Source organism: Camelus dromedarius, chromosome 8 (genome assembly GCF_036321535.1).
Source record: "Camelus dromedarius isolate mCamDro1 chromosome 8, mCamDro1.pat, whole genome shotgun sequence".
Classification (NCBI taxonomy): domain Eukaryota; kingdom Metazoa; phylum Chordata; class Mammalia; order Artiodactyla; family Camelidae; genus Camelus; species Camelus dromedarius.
Genome location: NC_087443.1, coordinates 74,774,031 through 74,787,425, shown reverse-complemented (window position 1 = coordinate 74,787,425; position 13,395 = coordinate 74,774,031).

Genomic DNA, 13,395 nt, shown 5'->3' with positions numbered 1-13,395 from the left:
GTTCTGTATTTTGGCTACTTTTCAAAACAAAGTAGCCTTTAAAACAATGCTACAAAATTAGAAATGCTTTTGGTAAATGGGGACAGGTCACCCTCAGTTTTTACCAACCCTGTAAAATAGTCAAGTTGTCCTTTTTGAAAAGGTCAATATGCTCCCTTGGGAAAGGGTAAGTGAGTAAATACTGCTTAGCCAGTTCTAATTGGCAAAGCCACCTAAAAATCCATCAGCATCTAATGAATTAAATGTGCAACCATACAATGGAAAACCAGGCAGCTCTTAGAAAGGATGTGGACCTCTTTACATACCAACACTGATACATCATTTTATCTCTCCAAGGGACATCATTAAGTGAAAAAAATTAAGGTACAGAACAGTGTGTATAATATGCTACTATTTGTGTTAAAAAAAAGGATATAAATTTGCATGTGGATACCACAGTATGTATAGTACCTAAATTCTATGTTCTGAAAAAAAACTGCCATACTATATTATGATATATAAATTAATGACTCTTTCTGGAAATTCACCTAAGAAACTAGTGACAGAGGCTGCCTCCAGGGAGGGGGAAGGGCCAGGGAGGGGCAGAGACTAAGTGACAGGGAAAGAGGAAGATTTCCTTTCCTGGGCTAGAAATTTTACCTCATGGGAATTGTAATTTTTCAAAGAAAATTTAAAAAGTGATCTAATTTTCAGTAGAAATATTTAATTTTCAAAATTATTCTACTATTCAGAGCACTGAATTCAATTGACCATCACTTTTATTTTTCACATATATAAATTTTTGATGGGGTTAGGAAGGAGACTCTTTAAGAAGACAGGGTTTTGTGATAACTAAAATCCTGGAATAGCGAAGGACCTTGAGTGAGTTTTGAATGAGGAGTTGGAAAGCTGGATTTTCAGTCCTGATGCATCCCCTTCCCAGCCACGACTTGGATCAATTGCCCAGATGCCAGGTGCTCGATTTCATCAGGTGTAAAAGTGGTCCCACACCCCACCTTCCCCACAGGCCCAGTGTGGCCCAGGCAAGATGATGTATATAAAAAAAATTCTAAAAGCAGAAAACCCTTATTCAGGAATAGAATTTTTCAGGGTGATCACACTTCGTAACATTTTCCTAAAGTTCTTGTGTAATTCAACACAAATAATTTAAGTCAAATTTTCCCATGGGAGCAAGTAAGGGGCATAGTTTCAGAAGGCGCAGATCTGCAGTCGTTGTGGCTAATGTTCACCTTAGTGCTATTTTTAATTTTTCTCAGCATCATTTCTCATATGTACAAATGCCTTCTTCTAAGCTAAACTCTTGGCCTGTCATCGTGGGCTGTTTTGACCTCCTGCATGGTTTCCTATCACACCTAAATTCTGTTCCCAGTTTATTAATCCGGGAGCATTTTTTCAGTCTTCCCTTAAGACAAGGCATCATGCTTGGGTGAAATTGCCTTAAGATATAAAACAGGTGTTTTTGTTTTGTGTTTTTTCTTTTAACGTTGGTACTGGGGATCGAACCCAGGATCTCATGTATGCTAAGCACATACTCTACCACTTAGCTACACCCCCATCTAAAACAGGTTTTTGATGACACTAAAATCACAAGCCAAATTTCCAATGCCTATGAACAGTGTGGTTGCCACGATCCTGATGAAAAACTGCAGAGATGCCTGCTTACCGGTGGAGGTGGCGCCACCATGTGGCAATAGTATCAGTGCAGATTTTACCATTGGTCTGGTCAGCTTTGAAATGATTCTTGACCTAACGATTAATTAACAAAAGCAAAAAAAAAAAAAAAAAAAAAAATTTAATCTGATGAAACTTGAAATATTTTAAATTTTGCTTATAAAATGAGATTTTATAATGTTTATAATATTTTTATTTCATATTATTTGCCCAATTCAAATTCATGTAAATACAGACTTGCTGAAAATTACTAGCATATGGCAGAGAACGGGAAGAAAACAAAACATTCCAGGCAGTGCATAGACCTAATGACTATTTAAAAGTTCTGAGAGGAAAATAAATTCTAAGTAATGTTTACTATGACAGAAAGCAGGTAGATTTATGAAAATAAAAAGACAATGTTTTACACCAGAAATTGACACAACATTGTAAACTGACTATATACTTCAATAAAAAAATAAAAGATAATGTTTAAGGTTCATTATCTCCTTACAGAGTGAAAAAGAAATTCCCATTAATGAAGTGAATACACAAATTGAATGCCTTTCCTTCAAGAGACTTCACCAAAGCAATAGCAAAGGAATGCTTTTTTTTTCAAGTTTGTTGGGATAATAACAAAGAAAACTGGAGGCACGTCAGCCGTCAGAGATTGCTCCATGTTTGTGGGTAACAGGAAGTGGACGGAGGTCTGGTCATGGAGGACTCAGGGCTGAGGAGCCCAGCATGGAGTTGGGGTGAGAGGAGGGCATAGGGGCTTCAGCGCAACAAGACCCTACAGACCCTGGACAGGCTCTGAAACACCAGGAATGGTGGAGGGAGCAGACCTGGGGCTGAAAATAATAAATGGATGTAAGCAGAGCCTATTCCTTCACTCCATCTTACCCTTCTTCTGATGCCTACCAACTGCAAAATCAAAATCAAAACCAAACCTCCTGTGTATTCTGAAAAACAAACAAACAATGGTAGGTTGAAGGTAAACTTAATTAAATATCTTTTAAAATAGAATTAGGGAAAGAATTAAAATATGAAAGCATATTAGAGGCTAAGAGAATCAATTCATGAAGTCTCACATCTGAATAAAGGAGAGGCAGACACTGAAAAAAATGTGGAAGGAAGAAATTATCAAAGAAGTAATACAAGAATATTTCCCAAAGTTGAAGGAGGTGAGTCTCCAGATAGAAAGAGCCCAGTAGGTGCCTGGTACGATAATTGAAAATCTCTCTCACAGTCCTGCAGGTTGGCTCATGCTCATGTTGGGGAGGGCGCTTGTGTGGCTGCACTCAGAAAACAGCTAGAACCAGAGTCATCCGAAGGCTCAGTGGGGTCGGGTGTTCAAGATGCTCACTCATGTGGCTGTCAGGTGACGTACGCTTTGGCTGGGAGCTCATCAGTGGCCAACATTCAGCCTCTTCGTGTGTCTTGAGCTTTCTTACAGCATGGCAGATGGGTTCCAAGAGCAAACATTCCAACAGGAAGTAGAATCTGCCAATCTCTAACGGCCTGAATTCAGAAATGGACAGTGTCACTTCTGCTATATTCTATTGGTCAGACAGTCCCAGAGCCCCGATTAAAGGGGAAGGAGACATCAATCTCCCATTTCAGTGGGAGGAATATCAAAGAATTCATGGCCACCGTCAACTCACCACTGACCCTAAATGCTTCTAGAAATAAAACAAAATAGTTCACTTACAAAGTAATGAGAATCAGAAACAAACTCATTTTCTAGCATTTTCTCCCTTGTGTCCCACACTCCAGCTACATGTGCCAGTCTCATTTTATCCTCAAAGACTTTTCTTTGCTGTTGCCCCTGATTAGAATTCCCTGCATCTTTGCATGACTCATTACTTCTCACAATTCAAGTCTCATCTCAAATATCACCTCCTCAGAGAAGGCATCTCTGCCCATCATATCTAAAACAGCATTCCCAGTCAGCATTTATACCCTTAGCCTGATTTAAATTCTTCATAGCACTGATCATTACCAAGTCCCTTTTCCTTGTTTTAATTATCTCTGTCTCCTCCATGAGAGTAGGGACTTTGTCTTACTCAAGTTGTATCTCCAGTGCCCTAGAGCAGTACCTGGAATGTTTGTTGAGAGGTTGTCTCAAGCTGACAATGGAGCAATACCTTTAAATTCTTGGTGCAAAAAACGATTTTCAACTCAAAATTCTATGGCCAGCCAAATCATCAATCAATGGAAGGGTAGAATAGAGACGTTTTTCAGACTCATAAAATTTCCCCCTTTTACAATTCTTTTAAGAAAATGTCTCTGCAAAACCAGGGCATAGGCTAAGAAAGGTTTTAAACATAGAGTCCAGAAAGCAGTGGATTTCACAGAGGAAAGGAGGAAGCGGAAGCCCTATGATGATAACTGTGCAGCCATACTGGAATTCCAGCTCATCCAAACTGAAGTGGGCAGACAGAGGGCGCCAGGATGGAAATTTCCAGAATAAAAGGGGGAATTTCAGTACCATAGTGGATTGAATGAAGAAGCTGGAAAAAGTTGATGATACCTTTCTTCAAATAGTGCAATCAAAGCAACCAGAAACTGTAGGAGACAGCAAAAGTGTAAGAAAAAAATGTAACCAGTAATCGTATTGATCACTAGCTCTTCATTAAACAATATTCACAGAAATCCAGTAAAACATTGCTCATTGAGTTTTCAGTTTTGGAAATCGACCTAATGACGAAGTACAGTGGGTTCACTTAAAGTGAATAAATAAATAAACCTAATTATCTACCTCTCAACCCAGAAATATTCATTTTAAACTAAATTTAAAATAAACAGAAATTAAAATAACTTTAAAAACAAATAAATAATGGCAATTAAAATTTAATTACCCAACCAATATTTACAAAGAATAAAATAGAAAAAATTAGGCTTTAAAAATTTAGATTAAAAAAAGAAAGAAAATATGTGTTCCTAATATGATTAATTTTTTTGCCTCTTTTCTACTTTGCAGAATTTAACTTTTCTTTGTTTCTTTGGATCCATTTTCTTGAAGCTTCCATAGATATCATTAGGGCGTGTGTTCTACTGCATGCAAAGTTCTCTGCATCGAATCAAGTTGCAAACTGCCTACTTTGCATATGGAGTGGTCAATAAATAATAATAAAGAAAAACAAAAACTGCTCTATTTTGAAGCCCTCTAATAATATGCCTTAGACCAATTTTCCTAAGCTAGGTTCCAACCAGTAGTAACAACGCTGGTCGCTGCGTCACCCAAATCTGGGTGATAGCTGTGTTTCTTCAGGGACACCCGATCCACAGTGGGTGATCAACCTGTAGTGTGAATTATCCACTCCTGTTACCTGGTCTCTTCATCACCACCCATGTTTATTTTTCCTCCTTGCCTTTTTTCATTCATATTTCCCGCCAGGGCACTCCCTAATTAACACAAAAACTGACAGCCACCGCAAAAATACTAGCTAAAATATGTGTATTTCTTAGTTTGTGCTAGGAACTTTAGATAGGCTAGCACTGACTGATTTAATTTTTATAACAACTCTCTGATGCAAGATTATTGTTTGTCCCCATTTTAGAGATAAGGGCATTCTCTTAACACAGCTAAATAATGTGCCTAAATTAGTAAGAGAGAAGCTTAAGTCTGTTTTACAATACAGCCTGTTTGACTATTATGCATACAGCCCCATTTGCTTCATTTGTCCATCTCTCAGATGTTTGATAGCTTTGCCCTGAAGAAAAGAATGTGCTATTCTTTCACAAGCTAAAATGTGTGTGTTAAAATTGGAGATCCAGCCTATCAACCTAAATTAGTGTTCCCCAAAAGTGCTAGAATGTCATGAAAACTTCATCCCCTTTGCAATATCTTTAATATCAGTGTCCATCCCTAGTTTCAGTTTTCAGAGCTTAGCTAAAATGCGTTACTCTTTATATCTTAGAATACGTTTAGTGTCATGTATGGTATGTGTTGTGCAGAGGCTGGTTTTTAAAAGGGTGCTATGTACAAAAGTAATAGGACAATAGACTAAAAAGAAGTTGACATAGGCCACATTTCTGATTTGGGTGAAATGAGTATGAGAATTTCAGTTTATAGGAAAGTAACTATATGCAGGTAAATGTTTGCATTATTTTACACAATGAAGAAGACCAATATTAATACATAAACCAAATAAATTTCTTGGGTCAAGGAAATTTTTGAAAATTATTCCAATTATGCTTTAAGACTGTGGCTATTTAAATGTTAGCAAATATCATTCACGAAAATCGATTGCTAATAAAAATAGGAAAATAATAGCAATTTTTTAGCACGAGTAACATCCTTATTAAAAGGCAATAATAGCATAGCTAAAGTTGCTTTAAAAAGAAAGAGTAATGAGTATATTGAAAGGAGGAGAGGGTAAATGAAACATTAACAATTGGGGATATGGCAAGTCTTTAAATTCTTCTTGCAACTTCAATAGGTTTGAAATTATTTTAAAATAAATTACTTTTTGTAAGTGGTGATCCTTGTGCTCTCAGACCATCTGATCTTATTATGTTAAAACTAAAAAACGAAACGAAACAAAACAAAAAACCTAAGTGAGGTGAGGAATCAGAAAGCAGGATTGAGAAAATGTGCCTCTAAAGGCTTCGCCGGGCAGATGCAGCCTCTTCTCAGGTACCACCATCCTTTTCTTCTCAGTCCGGAGTCTGGACTCAGGACAGGTCCTGCCCTACTGCAGCTCTCAACACTGCCTAAAGCAAATGTTGCAGGTTAGGTAGCAGTTACTCTTGGCTGAACAAGGGACTGTGACACAATAGGGGCCCCTTTGCACTCTTGAAAAATGCCAGTGAGTGATACATTCATGATACTGAAAAGGTGGAAAGAACCCAAATGTCCATCAACAGATGAATGGAAAACCAAATGTGGTCGGTCCACACAGAGCAGAATTATTCAGCCAGAAAAAGGAATGAAGTACTGACATGTGCTACAACACATATACACCTTGAAAACATTGTGCTAAGTGAAAGAAGCCAGACACAAAAGACAATGTATTGCATGACTCTGCTTATATGAAATGTCCAGAAGAGGTAGAAACAGAAAATGGGTTAGTGGTTGCCAGGGGCCAGGGGAGAGGCACTAACAGGCATGGGGTTTTTTCTGAGATGACGAAAATGTTCTAAAATTAGTTGTGATACTTGCAAAATTCTGTAAATCTAAGAAAAACCACTGAATGATATACTTGAAAAGTATGAATTTTATGGTGTGTGGATTATATCTTAATAACGAAAAAAAAATCTCTCCCTGGCGCTCCGAGGTGATTAAACATGTTTAAGTTGTTCTGCATCTCCCAAATCTCGCAGTTCAGGGGATGGTCCGTGATCAGTAGCAAGGGCATGGCCTGGGGGTTAAAAATGGGCAATTAGAGGCCCCCTCCCAGACCTACTGAATCAAAATCTGTGTATTAACAACTGCCCTTCCCAGGTGGTTCATATGCACATTCAAGTTCGAGGAGCACTGGTCTAAAGCATCACTCAGGCCACGTAGTCTAGTGTGAAGTGAAAAACACGTAGCAGGTGTGATCATATTAACACACTATTTCAATGACATGCGTGAGATTAGAAAACAATTTTTAAAAATTTGTTGGCTTTTATTTCTTCCTTTACAAATTCTCTTTAATGTTACAAAAAAAATGAAAGAACAGAAAATGGGGGGTGGGGAGGAAGAGTTTAGAAGATGGCGTGAAGCACAGGGGTTTAGCGTGTTACCAAAGGTCCCGAAGTTAATACTGTTTGTGGGTTTTTGTTTGTGTGTGTGTTTGTTTGTTTTTGCTAGCTGGAAGTCACTTAAGGCACAGACCTTTCTCTGGCCAGCTGCTGTTCTTAAGTGCTGTTGACTAATGTGGCTGTTGGCTCTTTTCCAAAAAATAAGGAAATGCCTGCGGGAAGGGGGCGTGGGGTGGGTGGGGCTAACAATCTTCTTTAGACCTTGAGGCCTTAAGCCCCTGGATCCTCGAAAATGTTTATTTGCAATTTTTGCTTAATAATTTGTACTCATTGTTCCCCAGTGCAGATCGAAAATTAATATTTTTAAATTAAATCTCTCTTCTGAAATGATACAATTAACACACTGCTGCAGATTTAATGACCTATTTCTCTTCGCCCTACTCCCACCCCAGGTAAGCACTATTAACAGTAATACCATCAGCCCTCGGTCAGAGGTTTCTGCATCCATGCGCTCAATCAACTGAGGATAGAAAATTTTTGAAAAAAAGTTTTTCCTGGAAAGTTCCAAAAAGTAAAACTTGAATTTGCCATGCAGTAGCAACAATTTACATAGCATTTCCTTATATTTAAAACTATTTACATAGTATTGACATTGCAGTGGGTATCAAAAAATCTAGAGATGACAAGTATACAGGATGAGCCTAGGTTATCTGCAAATGCTGTGACATTTTATATAAGGGACTTAAGCATCCACAGACTTTCATACCCATGGGGGCCCTGGAACCATCCCCTCTCGGATACCGAGGGACTATTGTCTACACCTTTCTCTGGGATCACACATGCGTGTTGCATATCTGAATACCAGCAGCCCCTCTGCTCTCTGGCCAAACTGCATCAGAGTGGGTGTTTCCTTTGCTGTCCGTGCCCAGGTAGGAATTGCTGAGGAGCTGTGTGGATCCTTCCCTCTTGTGATATCCTTTGTCTCGGGCACCCTGACCCAGAGACCTTGACAATAAAGGCAGGCGCGTCCCAATCCTGGGCTCAGCTTCTTCTTGTAAGCTTTTGGATCAGTGTCTAGACTTGCAAGAGATGCTTGGAAAAAAGAGAAGCCTCTAGATCTGGAAAGTTCAACCCCCAGAACTTTGCATGGCTGGTTGACTCTCATTATTTAGTTCTTAACTGAAATGTCATCTTTTCAGAGAGGCCTTCCCAGACCCCAGCTAAAGTAATCCCCTAGACCCCTCACTGCCTAGTTACTCCTTACCACAACCCATTTTTTAATTTCCTCATAATACACCATCTGCAGTTATTTATTTATTCCTTGTTTATTGACTCCCTCTCTGATAAGCTTGCCAGCTGGCGTCTGCCCCATGACAGCAGGGGCAGAGCCTCGATCACTTAGCAGAGCCTGGCATCTAAAGGGTGCACGATGCCTTGCAGCTGCCACCCAGCCCTCTGTCCCTGCCACGTCCAAGCTCCCCTGCAGCCTCGGTACACAGTTTTCCACATCTCAACAGCTCCCACCTCAAGTTCCTGGCATTTTCCCTTTTCACCAGTTTGAGCTCCCTTTTACGTTCCTGGAGAAATTTCCTATATTTTCTGTGAGCTCAGCAGGATCGAGTTGTTCTGTAGCAGGAGACTCTTCAGAGTGTCTAATCAGACACATTTGTGATAATTTTTCACCTTCAGTCGAAGGAGTTCCCAAATACGGAGCGTCAGGCTTTGGGCTCGGAAGCCCCAACTGCCTTCCTGCCTTCACCCTATTCTGACTCCCGTCCTGTGCTCCTTCCCATCTCAGCTGAACGGCCTTGACTTTGCTGTCTGGGTCAAAATTATTGCCTGGGTCCTGATCCTTTCTGTCCTAGCACCTGACACAGCAGCAATTATACTCACCTTTGTTTTCATTTTCTCCATGCCTGACTCCCTCCAAAACCTGTAAACTCCATGAGCGAGCACAGGACCTTGTCTGTTGTTTTTGATACTGTATCTCCATCATCTAGCACGTGGCTGAGCACATAGTACGCACTCCATAAACACTTATCAATAAATGAATGATCCAGAAAAGGGGTAGATTTTCATCTCAGATTCACGTATCAGCAGCACAGCAGGAGCTACCAGAGAACCAGGGTGTTGAAAGCTTCCACTAACTTCCCACTTTTCCCAGAAGCCTGGCAGCGCAGGAGCACTGAGATCTCCCAGAGACACATATTGAATATCAAACAACACCACGTGACATGTTTATAACGCCAGCCACAGAAAAAAACACATTGCTGATGCTCCAACTCAGCCCTGGCTGGACATACAAGCCCGGAGTTCCTGGCACCAAATCAGATCTGACCAGAAGGATCTCACCTGTAGCTGGCTGTCTCCTGCAGAGATGATATTGCCAGAACTGTTATAAACTTTGTTTTGTATCTGAGAATTTACGTTTTCTCATTTGATTCACAAGAGAGTGGGTAGCCAGCTACAGCCTGTCAGAAACTCTATGCCACTAGGGACCCGTTCTCTCCATTCCTGCCCCTCCTCTAACTCTTCGCCTATGTATCTCCTCTCTGCCTGGTGTTCATCAAGTCCTAGTTACCAGACAACCCGCCTTATGTGTCCCCATCTCATCTTGTAGTACCTCATTGTCACGTCATGGTAACTGGGAGGGTAATCCAGAGTCTTCATCTCTGAGGAAGAGAGGCTGGAGTCCACACAGCTCCTCTCACCACACTGTTTTCTACTTCGTCATCTTGAAACACTCTTTGTTCCTGATTATTGGATGTGACCACCTGTGCTCGTCAAGCTTTCTGTTTCAGGCACAGCTCCTAATTTCTGAATCCATCTGGTTGCACACAGTTGGATTCTCTGTTTTTCAGTACCAGAAAATCTAAACCCAATTGGCTTAAGTAGAAAACAAATGCACTATTTGGATGGTTTTGTCTACACAGAACACCCGATGAAAATTGCAGTAGGCAGTAAGGACATTTATTACTTCTCATAAGAAGATGCCCGGGGCGGGGGCACTTGCAAGCACTGGTTCAGCAGCTTGCTTGTGTCAGCAAGGACTTGGACTCTTGCTGCCTTGAGATGCTAATTTGTTAATCTGTCCTCACAGGGTCACAAGATGGCCACCGCATTCTGAGTAACACAATGTGGACATGATCATTTTGGATAAATAGGAGCGTTTCCCCTCGGTGTCTATTTTTATTGTGGAGAAAACATGTCTGAGAAGAACTTCCATAGATTTCTCCTAGTCCCGTTGGTCAAGAAGGGGCCACATTCCATGCACAGATACCAGGGAAGTCAGGAGGAAAGGTAGATATCTGGCATTTTTTTGGCTTCTATGGTAAAGAGGAAGAGATGGGGAAACAGAGAAACAGAAAATATGTTTCCCAGCCTCCCTTGCAGTTAGGTTGGCCCATGTGACCAGACCAGGCAAACAGACTGCGAGCAGCAGTGACACGTGCCACTTCCAGGTTGAGGCAATTAAACCAATGCTTATTTCAAGACTTTCAGTTTCACAAGAAGGATTACAACGATTTTGGCTAAGACACTGTAGTGGGGCTTCTATTATTCTTCGCTGAATAGACCCTGATACACCCTTTACCCACCAAGCTGGTTATTCTCATTTGTTCTCAATCCTGCCTTAAATCCATCCCAATCTTCCTTGGCCCTGCCCTGCCCAGCCCTGCCCTGAGATTGATCTACAGACCGTATCCCACAGGCTCTCTTGCCCTCTGGCGTCCGGTTGGCCTCAGTCAATGAGAGGTCAACACAGGGAGAAGATGTTGGAAGAGAGACCAGGGTATTTCAGCTCCCACTTCCTCTTTTCTCAGCACTTCATCTTTTCCTGGTGTGGTTGCCTCCCTTTAGGACCACGGCTCCTGTCCGGTGGACCCTTCTTCATGGCTTCAGCCCTCATGGGGCTCTGGTAACACTCCTTCTTCCTCTGACCCTTCAGGCCCAGGAGTAGTAATGTCTTTCCACTGTTGCTCATCCTGGGTACCTGTATTCATTCCCCATGGCTGCTGTAACAAATGGCCATAAGTCTTGCCTCCAATTTATCTATTTTTTCTTTCTTTGGTTGCTTGTGCTTTTGGTATCATATCTAAGAAACCGTCACCTAATCCAATTGTCCCACCACCATTTGTTGCAAAGACTATTCTTTCCTCATTGAATTGATCTTTGTAGAAAATCAATTGACCTTGGATGTAGAGGTTTATTTCTGGACTTTTAATTCTATTCCATTCTATTTAATGTCTATCCCTATACCAATATCACATAGTCTTTTTTTTTCATTTATTGCTTTTGTTTATTTGTTTTGGGGGAAGGTAATTAGGTTTATTTATTTGTTTTAATGGAGGAACTGGGGATTGAACCCAGGACCTTGTGCATGCTAGGCACACACTCTACCCCTGAGCTATACCCTTCCCTCATAGTCTTAATTACTACAGCTTTGTAGTAAGTTTTGGAATTAAGTGTGAGTCCTTCGACTTGTCTTTCATTTTCAAGGTTACTTTGGCTATTCTGGGTCGCTTGCATTTCCACATGAATTTTAGGCTCAGTTTCCTCCCTGCCTCCTGGTGAGACCCTGGAAGGCAAAGGCAAGTCTCTGAACTGTCTTTGTGACCTGCTTGCTGTGTTGGGTGTCTGGCTCATTAGTACAGATCACAAGCTTGTTGAATTGAGTGAAATGTTCGAGGGATTTTTATCTGGAGTATGGAATGAATTTCCACCTGGAAGAATGCTAAGTATTTGTTTTGGTTCCAATATACTGAGCTGCAAGTAGTAAGCACAAAACAACAGTTGCCTAAACCACAGGATATTTAGGGCTTACTTAACAAGGAGTCTGGACGTAGGCAGACGCCAAGTCACTCCGCAATTCAGCCATGTCCATCCTTTCCCTCCAGGGTCCCCAGCATTCTTGTCTTTTGTCATGCTTGTTATCTTATCAGCTGTAGATGGCCACCATCATACCAGGCACCATTGCCTCATGCCAGCATCTCCGAGAAGGGGTCAGGATGGGGACAGAAGCTTTCTTTTTCTGGAGGCTTTGTGTGTCAGCCAAATGGGAAGCTCCCTCCCATGTTACTGTCCAAAACTAGATCACGTGATATCCCTAGACCAGTCACTGGAGGAAGGGGGATGAGATCACTGCGATTCATTCAGGCCAATCATGCTTCATACAGTGAAGCAGGCGCCAGAGCATACCTTTCCTGAAATCCAGGGAAAGGCAGTAAGGGGAGGAGGTATATGCTGTTGGGCAGCAATGAGTAGTGCTTACCTCAAGCTGGGTATACATGATTCACAAAATGGTATTTTTGTAAACCCTTGTGTAATAATTCAATTTATATTGTTCCTTGAAGAAAATAAAATGTGTTCTCAGCACCAAAGAAAACTCTTGAGAAATAACATTTGCAATCTAATCTAAAATACATAGAATGAAATTCACATATTTATCTTTAATACTATACTGAATATAATTCCATCATTCTTAAATCCATTGGAAGGTATTTTAGAATCTTCTAGTTTGAGACCCAATTATGAACATAAATTGTCAGAGGGTAGATTTAGATGGGATGGTTAACAGAGAGTTTACTATTACAGAGTCAAGGAACCGTGTTAATTTTCTGTTTGTTCTTCTGTCCTCAAAAAGAGTGGGATCACCAGCTGCTCATGAACCCCATTTGATCCCCCAATGATGGCTCAAGGAACTAAGGTCACAAAGAGTGAGTGGCAGAACCACATCTCTTGTCTCCTCCATATCCAGTGCTCGTCCTGCTCAACTGCAGGCGCCTCAGTCAACAAACACGTACTGCGTGCTCCTGACCTGGAAATGTTCCAGGTATTTCTGTCTGGCGCTTGGAATGAACTTCTACCTGGAAGAATGCTAAGTATCTGTTTCACAGGCTGTGGCTGTGTCCCGGGGGCCAAAGACACCTCGGGAAGATGAAGGTCTAGTGGGGTGGGCACGGGGGACCAGACAACCAAGATCCTACACACCTTGCAGGGTGCAGCAAGTGGGATCCTGGCACGCCAAACTTCACGCGAGGTCAAGGGCCTGCGCCG